Source organism: Lynx canadensis, chromosome C1 (assembly GCF_007474595.2).
Source record: "Lynx canadensis isolate LIC74 chromosome C1, mLynCan4.pri.v2, whole genome shotgun sequence".
Classification (NCBI taxonomy): Eukaryota; Metazoa; Chordata; class Mammalia; order Carnivora; family Felidae; genus Lynx; species Lynx canadensis.
In genome coordinates, this window is record NC_044310.1 from 20,843,290 (window position 1) to 20,856,999 (window position 13,710).

A 13,710-nucleotide genomic window follows, 5' to 3' on the forward strand; every position below is an offset into this window, starting at 1 on the left:
GGCCTCAGTTCCTCAAGAGCTGCTGGTCAGAGGCCTCCCTCAGTTCCTTGCCACGTAGACCTTCAAGTAAGCATGGCAGCTGGCCTTATTAGAGCGAGCAAACGAGAGGGAAAGAGAGAGTGCCAGCAAGGTGGAAGTCACAGTCCTTTGTAACCTGATCACAGAAGTGACATTCGTCGATTTGCCACATCCCATTCACTAGAAGCAACTCACTAGGTCCAGCCCATACCCGTGGGGAGGGACTTACACATGGGCATGAACACCAAGAGGGGGGATCGTTTGGAACCTTGTCCGAAGCTGCATACCACAACTGTCACTCCTTCCACTCTAGCTTGTCATTGCTGATTGTCCTGCCGGCCTCTGTCCTTCCACCAGGAGCTCCTTGAAGACAGGGACTACATTTTACTCACAATTTAGTGCCTCTCAGTGCCTAGCACTGGCTTCTTGGGCTTGTTAAGTGAATAAATGAACGGCTTGTTACCAGCCAAACCAAATGGTACCAAAACAAACAAACAAAAACAGGGGGCTCGGTCAGTTGAGCGTCCCACTCTTGATTTCAGCTCAGGTCATGGTCCTCAGGTTGTGGGATCAAGTCCCACATAGGGCTCTGCGTTGAGCACGGAACCTGCTTAAGATTCTCTCTGTCTTCCTCTGCCCTTCTCCCCTGCTCACACACACACACACTCTCTCTCTCTCTCTAAGAAAAAAAACAACACATAAACTACCTGAATGTCCAATGATAAGAAGAAATTGATTAAATGCATTAGGCTACAGTCATACAATGGATATGCTGCAGTCATTAAAATGAAAATTGTTAAACAATAGGAACTGTGAGGGAAGAGATGCTTACAATATTGCACATTATCTTAATATTGTACAATATTGCATGATATTTTTTGCACATCAGTAAAGCAGATTGTTACAAAGCAGTGTGTGTATTTTATACCTTTAAAAGTAAATACACACATAGAAAAAGATGTAATCAGTTTTGAATGGCCATGAAGTTATGATGATAAGCCAGTTTTAAACTGCTTAAACAAACAGGTGTTTTTGGGTTTTGTTTTTTCCATGTAGCAGAATGTCTGGATGTAGGCAGCCTCTGGTCTTGGTTCTTTCTGGCTCAGTATCACCACAGCTCTTCAGGCCTTCCCCTCATGCCCTCCTCCGGCCTCCCAGTCCTAAGATGGCTGCTCCGGCTCCAGGCAGCACACCCACACTCCAAAGTAGGAAGAACAAGTAGGGGGAGGTCCCAGTCATGGCTAACTTATTACTGGGAAAGTAAAAGCTTTCTCAGAAGTCCCCCACTAGATTTCCCTAACACTCTCATTGGTTGAGTCACATGGATACTCCCAGCTCGGGAGCCTGGGGACTCTAGAAACAGAAATTTCAGGATTAGCTTAGGAAATCATAATTTATCCCCTAGTTACACTACCACCCAAACATACTCGGAGGTCTGCGGGCAAAGAAGGAGAGAGAAAGGATACTGGGTAAGCAACTTGCCCCCTTTAGACTGGACATTGTCCTGCCCACTTTGTCCCCATGCCAAGCACCTCACTCCTTGTACTCTTACATCCGAATTGCTTTGTTCAGTTAATCACCTGTTAATCCCTGAAGGCATTGGAGATTTCAACACATGAATATAAGACTTGGGGTTAGAAAATATGAAAAAATTGCTAGCTGTCCTCCCTTCTCCATTATTTCCTTCTTTCTTCTAGTAACAAAGTAGCCCTCACCCCAAGAGGTAGCAGGACATATGGCTGCCCAGCTCCAGATTGTATTTCCCAGGCTCCCTTGCAGCCAAGTGGGTGTGACCGTGCAAGTGCTCAGCCCTGGAAAGTGAGTAGAATTGATATGTACATCGCTTCTTCTACATCATTTCTTAAAAGGAAATGGTTTCCTCTTTTCTCAAAAGCTGGGAATGTAGTTAGCGGTGGAGAGCTGGTTTCAACAACGTCCTAGGAAATGGACGAAACAAGAATAGAAGGAACATGTGTCCTTAAATGTCTACCTGGAGCAGAGCCGCTTACTCACTTGTGGACTCACTCTGAGCCACTCATATGGTTAAAGAAATAAAACGGGGGGGGGGGGGGGCACCTGGGTGGCTCAGTCAGCTGAGCGTCCGACTCTTGATTTCAGCTCAGGTCATGATCTCATGGTTTGTGCGATTGAGCCCCATGTGGGGCTCTGTACTGACAGCAAGGAGCCTGTTTGGGTTTCTCTCTCTTTCCCTCTCTCTCTCTGCCCCTCCCCCACTCTCTCTCTTCTGTCCAAAGCAAACTTCCAGGGACTGTGGGAATTTTTTCCCCTTCTAGCTACACTGTGACTGGTTGCCTCTGTGTAAATATATATTTTTAATAACAATTTCATTTGAGGGACGCCTGGGTGGCTCAGTCAGTTAAGCTTCCAGCTTCGGCTCAGGTCCTGGTCTCATGATTCCTGAGTTCGAGCCCCACATTGGGCTCTGTGCTGACAGCTCAGAGACTGGAGCCTGCTTCAGAGTCTGTCTGTCTCTCTCTCTCTCTCTGCCCCTCTCCTGCTTGCTCTCTCTCTCTCTTTCAAAAATACACATTAAAATTTTTTTTAAATAATTTTATTTGAAATATAATTCACCTACCACAAAACACACCATTTTAAAGCACACAACTCAATGGCTTTTAGTATATTCACTCACACGGTTGTACAACCATTGCTATGTCTAATTTCAGAACATTTTCATCATCCCCTAAAGAAAGTCCGGACTGATTAGTAGTCACTTCCTATTTCCCCCTCCCCCAGCTCCTGGCAAGCACTTAACTGATCTTAAGGGCAAACAGTCTTTCACTATTATTATGTTAGCTATGGGTTTTCTGTAGACGTCCCTTTATCAGGTTGAGAAAGTTCCTTTCTACATTGTTGAGGGATTTTATCATGGAGTGTTGGATTCTGTCAAATGTTTTCATTCATCTACAGGCATACCTCAGAGACAATGGCTTTGGTTCCAGACCACTGCAAATAAGCAACTACCTCAATAGAGTCAAGTGAATTTTTGGGTATCCCAGTGCAGATAAAAGTCATGTTCACACTATATTGCAGGCTATTAAGTGCGCAATAGCATTATATCTTTAAAAAGTACATACCTCAATTAAAAAAAGACTTTCTTGTTAAAAAATGCTAACCATCATCTGAGCTCTGAGTCCTAATTTTTTATATAACAACTATAATAATAATGACAAAGTTTGAAATAATGCGAGAATTGCCAAAATGTGACACAGAGACATGAAGCGAGTAGATGCTGTTGGGAAAACGGGGCCGACGGACTTGCTTGACACAGGCTTGCATTAAGCCTTCAATTTATCTGTGAAGCACAATGAAGTGAAGAGAATTAAGTGGAATAAGCCTGTATTGAGACAATCATGTTTTTGTCCTTTATCCTATTAGTATCGTGTGTTCCACTGATTGCTGCATAAATATTAATGGGGTGTTTTTAACACACTTCATGTTGCCAAAATCATCATCTTGGTTTATAAGCTCAGGTGGGCCTCATTTTAAGAAAATTTGATAGGTAAGAATCTAGCCTTACACAGTTATAGGCTTGGTTACTTAGGTTACACGGATATTCCCCCCCCACCCCACCCCCTCCATAGTTTTCAGGAAGGAGAAAATTCATTGTGAGCATATAAAATATGAGGCAAAAATGAGATGCTTAGACTTTTTAGAAACTACCCTTAGTGTCCATCCCTCTGAGTCTCTGAAAAGCTATCGTACGCATGATGGGCGGTGGCTTCATTGGTCAAAATGGGCCTCTTTGCAAAGTCTAAAACTTCCTCAGGGCTCCTGTAAGTCACCAAAGCCGTGGTAGAATTGATCACTGGCCTCCAGGGGACAGGAGTCTCCTCTCTTAGCAGGAAAAATAGAATGAGGTTTGAATAGAGATAATGGTCCACAGGAGTCTACCTTCTCCCTCCTGTTATTATTATTTAATTATCTCTTCTGGAACTTGAGAGAAGTTGCTACAGCACATCTCGCTCTGGATGGAAAGGGTTGTGCATTCCGCTTGGCCGATTACCACTTTGAAGACCTCTATTTTTGTGTGTCAAGCATTTTTTCCTTTGGAGAACTTCCCTCCCACCCACCCCACCCTGCCCTGTGATATTCACAGTGCTGTCAATCACGGGATTCTACCTCTCTGACCACAGGCATGACTCAACTCTAAGTCAGCTTGACTTTCTCAGGACTTTGGAAACTTGAATGGAGACACGCAGGGATAGAAGGTGGTTGGAGGTTGGAGTTCAGTCATTTGATGTGTTGACCCTAGAGCAGTCTTTCTCCGATGTGGTCCCTGATCAGCAGCATCAGCACCTGGGAACTTGTTAGAAATACAAATTCCCGGGCCCTACACCATACCTACTGAATTAGAAATTCTAGGGTAGGCTCCAGCAATCTGTGGGTTTTTTTTTTAATGTTTATTTATTTTTGAGACAGAGAGAGACAGAGCATGAATGGGGGAGGATCAGAGAGAGAGGGGGAGACACAGAATCTGAAGCAGGCTCCAGGCTCTGAGCTGTCAGCACAGAGCCTGACACGGGGCCCGAACTCACAGACCATGAGATCATGACCTGAGCCGAAGTCGGAGGCTCAACCAACTGAGCCACCCAGGTGCCCCAATCTGTGTTTTTTTTAATTAATTAATTTGCTAGTAACCTCTACACCCCACATGGGGATCAAACCTACAACCCAAAGATCAAGAGTCACATGCTCTTCCGACTGAGCCAACCAGGCACCCCAGCAATCTGTGTTTTAACAAACCCTCTAGATGATTTTGCCCTAGAAAAACTAGACATTTCTGCTAATGGGGTCCAGCTTAGCTGGATCTTGTCCTTTTTTTTTTTTTAATATTTTTTTTTTTTTGAGAGAGAGCAAGAGAGAGACAGAGTGTAAGTGACAGAGAGGCAGAGAGAGGGGGAGACACAGAATCTGAAGCAGGTTCCAGGCTCTGAGCTGTCAGCACAGAGCCTGATGTGGGGCTTGAACTTGTGAACTGTGAGATCATGACCTGAGCCGAACTCAAGAGTCAGACACTTAACCGTCTGAGACACCCCGATACCCCAACAGGAGAATTATTTCTCATAATATTGTCTTTAGCTTCCCCAAAATAGGTGGGGGATGGACCCCAGGCTAAGAATTTAATTTTGTTGGAGAAAAGGCGTGCCTGGGTGGCTCAGTTGGTTAAGCGTCCGACTTGGGCTCAGGTCATGATCTCACGGTTTGTGAGTTCAAGCGCTGTGTCAGGTTCTGTGCTGACAGCTCAGAGCCTGGAGCCCGCTTCAGATTGCAGGTCTGCCTGTCTCTCCCCTCCTCCCCTGCTAATGCTCTCTCTCTCTCAAAAATGAATAAACACTTAAAAAAATAATAACAATTTTGTTAGAGAAAAAAGCCCTGTAATTTTCAAGTGTACTTGGTCCTTTGTTTTAAAGGGCACATTAATGAGTGTTCAGTGGGTCAGCTTCAGCCTGACCTTTAGCCTGGGGTCTGGTACCAAAAAAAAAAAAAAAAAAAAAAAAAAAAATCCTTCGTGTCATGGAGTACGACAGGAGCAGACTGTGGGAAACTGGATTGGAGCTAGGGAGAAGCTGGAGGAGATAGTAACAAGCTGACTCCCAAGGAGAGATACAGCCAGAAAGAAATTCCTCTTGGCAGTATTGGCCCATGGAATTTTCGGACAGTGATGTCGTATGGATCATTTTAAGTTGGTGCGCATACTATGCTGAACTGATCCCCCTGTTTCCCCAAAACCTCAGTAGGACCTGCTAAGCGCTAGTGATACTTGAAGGAGTGGAAGAATCAGGAATGTGTCCAGAAGTGTCTGAGATGGCCTGCGAGAAACAAATAGCATCGAAGGAGACAGAGGAACTGTGGGCCAAGAGGTCGTCACCCCACATCCATGCCATCCCTTGCCCAAATCACAGGAATTAGGGGGAGAGGGCTGGAGACCAACTTAAGGATTGTTCTGGGGGTGTCTGGCTGGCTCAGTCAGTGGAGGATGCCACTCTTGATCTTGGGGTCTTGAGTTTGAGCCCCATGTTAAAAAAAGGCGGGGAGGGGGTGGCTTTGGCTACATGTCATACAAAAAATCAAACTTCAAAAATGATTAACCAATAAGGACATTTTATTTTTTCACATAACAAGAAGGCCTAAATTAGATGCGCCCCGGGGTTAGTTAATCCAGCAGCTTAATGATGTCATCAAGGGCTCAATGTTCTTTGCCTCTTGCTGCTCCGTTATCCACAGCTTGTTGGCTCGTCTTCAGGCCACTAGCGATCCAGTTACCCTGTTTGCATATTCAAGTGAACTCATGTTTCCACGATCAGAATTCTTTTGGTTGCAAATGTCAGAAATCCAATCCAACTTAAGGAAAATCGGAATCCAATGGGACTTCAGGCATGTCTGGATCTAGGAGGGCATCAGCACTCTCTTTTATTCCATCTTCCAGGTGTATCTGATTCTGTTTCGCTTCATCTCAAACAGGCAGCAAAATGGCCGCTGGCATGCCAAGTCTTCAACGCCATGTATCTCGCTTTGGGGACAGTGAGGGTAAGGAAGAGAGAAAGATTTTCTTTCTTCTCATGTCCAGATGACAGATTTCGTGAAGGGATCCTTCTGCAGTCACAAGCCTAACCCCGGACCAATTACTGGGAACAAAAGACCTAGACACAAAGAACAGCTTTGTGTCTGCTGCCACTCCTGGGACTTAGGGTCAGGACCACAAAGACTGAGCTGAATTGGGGGAAGGAAGAATGATTTCTCACAGGAAGACAGACTGAACAACAAAAATGTGTCTGCCGCATCCCAGAAGGCTGCAGGTCATAAGGACACCAGGGTTCCGATCAAACTGAGGCTTGACAGTCACTTTCCAAGAAGCCAGAGGGAAAGAGGGAAAGAAAGTGGAATTTTTGAAGGGCCTACTGTGTGCTTTCCCAAGGTCACAGAGCTAGGACATGACAGAGGCTGGATTTAAACCTATGCCTTTTTAGTTCCAAAATTCATGCACTTAGCATTGGGGGCACTGAACAAAAGCAGAGGAGTCAAGATGGAGAGGAGCTTTCCCATTGTGAGGAAAAGATGTCCAGAAGGCACCATGGCGGGGCATTTAGCCCACCCTGGGAGCATGAATCAGGGAAGCCTTTCTGGAGGAGGAGATATTTGAACCGAGGCTGGAAGGACTCTGGGTGTTTGTCTAAAGAGTAAAGGAGATAAGCAAGAAAAGAGATTGTCTGGGTATGCAGGGGAAGTCCCCAAACCCAAACTTTCAGCTTTGGACAGTCACTGTCTCCGTGGGGTAGGGGCTTCCTTGTTCTGTCTCCTCCCAGCTCTGTCCACACCATTGCACCATCATTTTTCTGACACACACAGTTATTCACACGGGGGTTTCCAGAAATATTCTCACAGCAACTGGGGCAATGGCGTGCATTCTGCGAACTACTCTCTGTATGACTATGGGGTAATTACTTCCCCCTCTTTGGGATGGTGTTATCCATAAGAGTGTAGTTGGCAAATTGTGTACATATCCGTGACTATACTAGAAACCACTGAATTATACACTTGAGATAGGTGAAATGTGGGGTATGTGAATTCTATCTCAATAAAGCTGTTTCTTAAAAAAACCGTAGTGGGCTAGGTGAGGGGCAAGTTTGGCCTAGGGGCTGTAGACCTACTGCAATCAAGGCTTTGCTACTTTGTATCCAAGGGACCCTCAGTACTTTGATTTACTTTATTTCCCTGAGCCTCATTTTCTTCATTGTGAGAAAGGAATTATATCCTTATCTTGGTTAGGTAGTTAAGGAACAGGTACAGTATGGTGTTGGAATGTTTGGTTAGAATTCTAACTCTGTCACTACCATCTCCCTGTGCCTCCACTTCTCCATCTGTTGAATGGGGATAAGAAGACCTAGTTCATGGAATTGTTGGGAAGATTGAGTAGATACCTATACAGTTCTTGGAACTATGCCTAGCCCATGGTTCAATAGTTGAATAAAAATAGTAGCTCATGGGGTACCTGGATGGCTCAGTCAGTTGAGCGTCCGACTCTCGATTTTGGCTCAGGTCATGATCCCAGGGTCGTGGAATGGAGTCCAGTGTTGGGCTCCACACTGAGCGTGGAGCCTGCTTGAGATTCTCTTTCTCTTTCCCTCTGTCCCTCCCCTGCATGTGCACATGCTCTCTCTCTCTCTCAAAAACAAATAAACATTAAAATTAAAAAAAGAAATTTTTAATGTTTGTTTTTGAGAGAGAGAATGAGTGGGGCAGGGTCAGAGAGAGAGAGAGAGAGAGAGAGAGAGAGGGAGACACCGAATCCAAAGCAGGCTCCAGACTCTGAGCTGTCAGCACAGAGCCTGAGGCGGGGCTCGAACTCACAGACCACGGGATCATGACCTGAGCTGAAGTCAACCGCTTAACTGACTGAGCCATCCAGGTGCCTCCCCCCACCCAATTTTTTAAATTAAAACATTTAAAAAAGTGTTTTTTATATTTTATTTATTTCTGATAGAGACAGAGCACAAGTGGGGGAGGGGCAGAGAGAGGAGACACAGAATCCAAAGCAGGCTCCAGGCTCCGAGCCATCAGCCCAGAGCCCGACACGGGGCTCGAACCCACGGACCGTGAGATCATGACCTGAGCCGAAGTCAGACGCTGAGCCGACTGAGCCACCCAGGCGCCCCTTAATTAAACGTTTTTTAAAGGCGGTGTCTCATTTGTTATATCTACTTCATATCCTGGATTCTATTGGGGGTCTTCTTGATGAGGTGAAACTTCCCACCCAATTTAGTACTGGATTCCCTGAGAACTGAGGATTCCCCACACCCGAGTCCTGCCCTCAGAGTCCTGCCCTCAGGGTAGGTCTGCCAGTCCATGCTCCTCTTCCCTGAAAATGCCTCTTCCATATGAGCGGGCTTCAGCAGTTCCCAACCATGACTGAATGGACAGAGGCAGACCCCTTCCCCAAGCTGGAACAGTCAACGACTCTCTCCTGGAAATTTGGAATTAAGACATTGGGATGTGTGAGAGCTGGAGCTGAGAGGTGACACAGCTCCAGGCTAGGGCAGCCATTTTGTGCCCCATTTTGTGTGGGAGAAGCCACGGAGGAGCCATGGAAGAGAGCCGCAAAGAATACAAGAAATCCCTAACCCAGAGGGAGGAGGACAGAGTGCTTCTGCCTTGAATCCTGGTGCATTTCCATTCAGCCATGTCACACATTTATTGAGTATCTACTATGTTCCATGCCCAGGGGTATGGTAGTGAACAAGAAGGACCAATTCCTGCCCTCCCGCATAATGGGAAACCACTGAAAAGTTTTGTGCAGGGAAACAACAAAATCTTACTACATTTGTAAAAGATGGCTCTGGCTGTTGTGTGAAGAATGGGTTGTAGGGGAGCAAGGGGAAACATGGAGAAAATGTCGCAACAGTCCAGGCGAGAGAGGTGATGATGGCTCAGACTGGGGCAGTAGCAGAGGGAGTGGTGAGCAGGAGGGGAGTCTGGATCTATTTTGAAGTTTCCAGTTCCTGGTTCTAGTTCCTCATGAGACCTGCTTACTTCCTGCCTGTGAGTTCATCCAGATATCCACCCCCCGCCACCCGCCCCGCCACTCTTGCTGTCCCCCAACGTGTTTTTCTGGCTTAGGCTAGCGTGTGCAATGGATTCTGTTGTTTGCAGTTGAAACATCCCTGACTAAGACACCTTGGCTCTTCAGACTGGTTTAATTCACCACCAGCTAGGACATGACCAATTTCCTTTCCTTTCCCTGCATTGAGGAAAGTGTTTTCTCTTGTGAGTCACACATATAGGGATTAACAATCTCCCAAGGTAAACTTTTCTTCTGGAGAAATTTCAGAGGAAACAAAGAAGGTTTATTTTATGATGCGGGAAATATGCTTATGATATATCATCCTGTTATGCCTACAACACCAGATAAGGGGGACAGATAATAGTAACAGTTGCTATAGGGGCACCTGGGTGGCTCAGTCCATTAAGTGTCCAACTTCGGCTCAGGTCATGATCTCACGGTTCGTGAGTTCAAGCCCCGCGTCGGGCTCTGTGCTGACAGCTCGGAGCCTGGAGCCTGCGTCAGATTCTGTGTCTCCCTTTCTCTCTGCCCCTTCCCCACTCGTGCTCTGTGTTTCTCTCTTTCTCTCAAGCAGATCTGTGATTCAGCCCAGGCATTCGGACTTCATGCTCTCAGCCAGTGTTTCTCAAGTAGGAGCTCTGATGGCATTTTGGGTGGGATGATTTTTTGTTGTACGGGACTGTCCATCCAACTCATTGTGGTTAATTTATTTTTTTTATGTTTTATTCATTTTTGAGAGAGAGTGTGTGGGCAGGGGAGGGGCAGAAAGAGAGGGAGACAGAGGATTTGAAGCCGGCTCGGAGCTGACAGCAGGGAGCCCGAGTTCACGGGCTGAAACTCACAAACTGTGAGAGCATGACCTGAGCCAAAGTTGGACACTTAACGGACTGAGCCACCCAGGTGCCCCTCGTTGTGGTTAATTTAGTATCCCTGGCTGTATATACATTAATTTAGTTTCATCTTTCCCACAACCCTATGAGTCAGGTGTTATTCCTTTATCCCCGTTTTACAGAAGAGGAAACTGAGGCCCAAGGAGTTTAAATAGCTTGCCCTGAGTTTTCCAGCTCATAACAGGGGAGGGGAGTGGTGTCAACGTTTAAACCCAAGCAGGCTGGCTCCGGCTCCTGCTTTTAACCACTCTGTCATCCTGCCTCACTTAGAGGAAGAGAATAAATGAAGGCGTGGAGTGGCCTGGCCAGACAGCACCTTTAAGTAGAGTCCAGCAGGCCTTTCAGAGTGGGCTCAGGAGCGCAAGGGAGCCATTCCAGGCTGGAAAGGTATAGACTGGCAGGAACCAGGGACCCTTTCCTTATGCAGGACTAGCCAGCAGGTAAAGGGGGAGGGGGATGTGGTTAGAAAAAGTCTAACCTGCAAAGCACCTAGCCCAGGAACTGGGGAGAATCAAGAAGTGGGAGTCAGGAATCCACAGCAGAGTAAAGCCAAAGGAATGTCCGGAACACTGCCCTGCTTGGTGGGTGCCTCATCTTCCCCAACTTGTTTTTTCTCCCCTCCTCTTCCTGCAGCTGTTCCTTCCCTGAAAGGTATCACGTTGCCCAGGACGTCCTGGGCACTCCGTTGTAATGCACTTTTATACTCCAAGATGTGCTCACACATGGCTAGTGGCAGGGCTAAATGGCACCATTTGGAGCAAAGCTGATACCAGACCGAATCTCTGACTCTATAATTTCACTCCAAAAATAATTCAGCAAAAGCCGAAGGCCGGAGGCGTGGAGATATTGGTAGCTGCCCTCCCCGACCTTGTGCCTTTAAGCTGCAGAGTTTAAAAGGTAAACTCCAGAAAAGGAGGAGTGGGCCACTGCCTACGATTCCCCTTCACTTCGAATTCAACCTACTCCTTTTCGATTGCAGTTTGGCTCTGGGGCCCTGGCCTGGACCCTTAACCTCCTCTTCCTTTTCTGACCCATTTAGACCTTTGAACTTGTGGGGGATTTGGACACAGACTCCCTGCTCTGATTCCTCTTACTCCCGCCTGCTTCGGGAGGAGCACCTCATCCCAGCTGAGGTCACTAGGACCTGTGCCTTGGTCCTGTTTGCCAGTAGCAGAAATCCACTCACACCACCAAAAGGGAAGGATTTATTATAAGAACCCAGGGGTCTTACAGAACCCAAGGCAATAATTGCAGCCAAGTAATAAGATGTTGAAATGGAACCTTTTCCTGCCTCTGTTTCTACAGAGGTGCCAGGACACAGATGTCATACCCCAAAGTGAATGTGATGTCACTTATGCAGAAGTTTCAAAAGAAAGTCTAGAACCTGTTTTTACCACTCTTGGACCTCTTGGCCAGATCAATGATATTAAAAGGTGGTCAGAATGTAGAAAGAGGAAGGGTTTGACGAAGAGATATCTTTGGAGAGAGCTTTGTCTGTTGTTCCCCAGATGGGAAGGGAGAGAGGTGGAGAACACAGTATTTCAAGCCCAGGGAGGCAGGTCTTCAACGACAGTGGAGGGGCGCCTGGGTGGCTCAGTGGGTTCAGCATCCAGACTCCTGATTTCGGCTCATGTCATGATCTCACAGTTTGTGGGTTCGAGCCCTGCACTGGGCTCTGACCAGACAGCACGATGCCTGCTTGGGAGTCTGTGTCTCCCTCTCCCTGCCCTTCCCCTGTTGATGTGCTCTCTCTCTCAAAATAAATAAATAAATAAATAAATAAAACTTTAAAAACTTTTTAATTTTAATTTTTTTAATTTTTATTATTTTTTTTTTTTGGTGTTTTTTAAGGAGAGAGAGCCTGACACGGGGCTTGAACTCACGAGCCATGAGATCATGACCTGAGCTGAAGTTGCAAACTTTGACTGAGCCACCTAGATGCCCCCCACAAATTTTTTAAATGACAGGGGAGCCTCTCCATTCTGTGGCCCAGGGGCTGACTTCCCCTAAGAAATCCTGCAGATGAGAGATGGCTCACCAAATACTTTGACAACTCATCAAGAATTTCATGTGGGGCGCCTGGGTGGCTCAAGTCGGTTAAGCGTCCAACTTCAGGTCATGATCTTGCGGTTTGTAAGTTCGAGCCCTGCATCGGGTTCTGTGCTGACAGCTCGGAGCCTGGAGCCTGCTTCCGATTCTGTGTCTCCCTCTCTCTCTGCCCCTCCCCTGTTCATGCTCTGTCTCTTGATAATAAATAAACATTAAAAAAATTTAAAAAAAAAGAATTTCATGTGTTAGATATTGTTCTATGTGCTTTACATGTATTAACACATTTAATCCTCCAGATAACTCTGCGAGGTAAGTGCTGTGTATTGAAGCCTGATGCTTTCCCTCACCAATATATTGTAAATATTTCCGCATGGCAAATGGCCTTTCCCACATCAATAAATATCCACATGGATTTAATGGCTGCACAGTCTTTCTTTGCAAAACTACAAAGCATCATGGTTAAGCACATGGACTCTGGCGTCAGATTGCCTGGTTCAAATACCATCTCTACCAATTATATATGGTTTGGGACCATTTTTATAAAGGAAAAGAATGCATGGAACCCAAGGTTGGCAACCTGCATGACCCCCACATCTCCAGCCCACTAGGGTCACCTTGCACTCCGTTAATATTTCTCAGACACCTAGCATCTCCCAGAAACTGGAGATACATCAGTGAATGAGACAGAAGTATTCCTTGCTTTCATGGAGTTTGTATTCTAGTAAGGGAGACGTTACCAAACAAACATGCCAAAGAAGATGAGTGAGAAATAATATAAATGATTAATTCAATAAAGAAAAAAAGCAAGAGGCTGCTGAGATGGACAAAACAGTCATTTTGGGGAAGTTAAATGAAATTGGCTTGAACCCCTAGAGCCTGGAGAGGGATGTATGTCTAGGGCTGTATGTGATTGGGGGTGGAGGACAGTGAACCTTCAGCTTCTGGTCTGCCTTGACTCCAGTACCCTTCTCTTGCATTCTTAACTCCCTGCCATTCTACAGGTTCCTGGGATGAACAAGCAGGACATTGAGAACCACAATGCTACTTGGTCTTGGCCCATTTCCTCCTCCCCCAAGACCTGTTGTACCAGGCAAGTCCTTGCAGGCCTTGGCAGCCCCAAGAAATGGCTCCCTTTCAGATGTAGGGCCCTTTGGAGACTACCTCATCCCA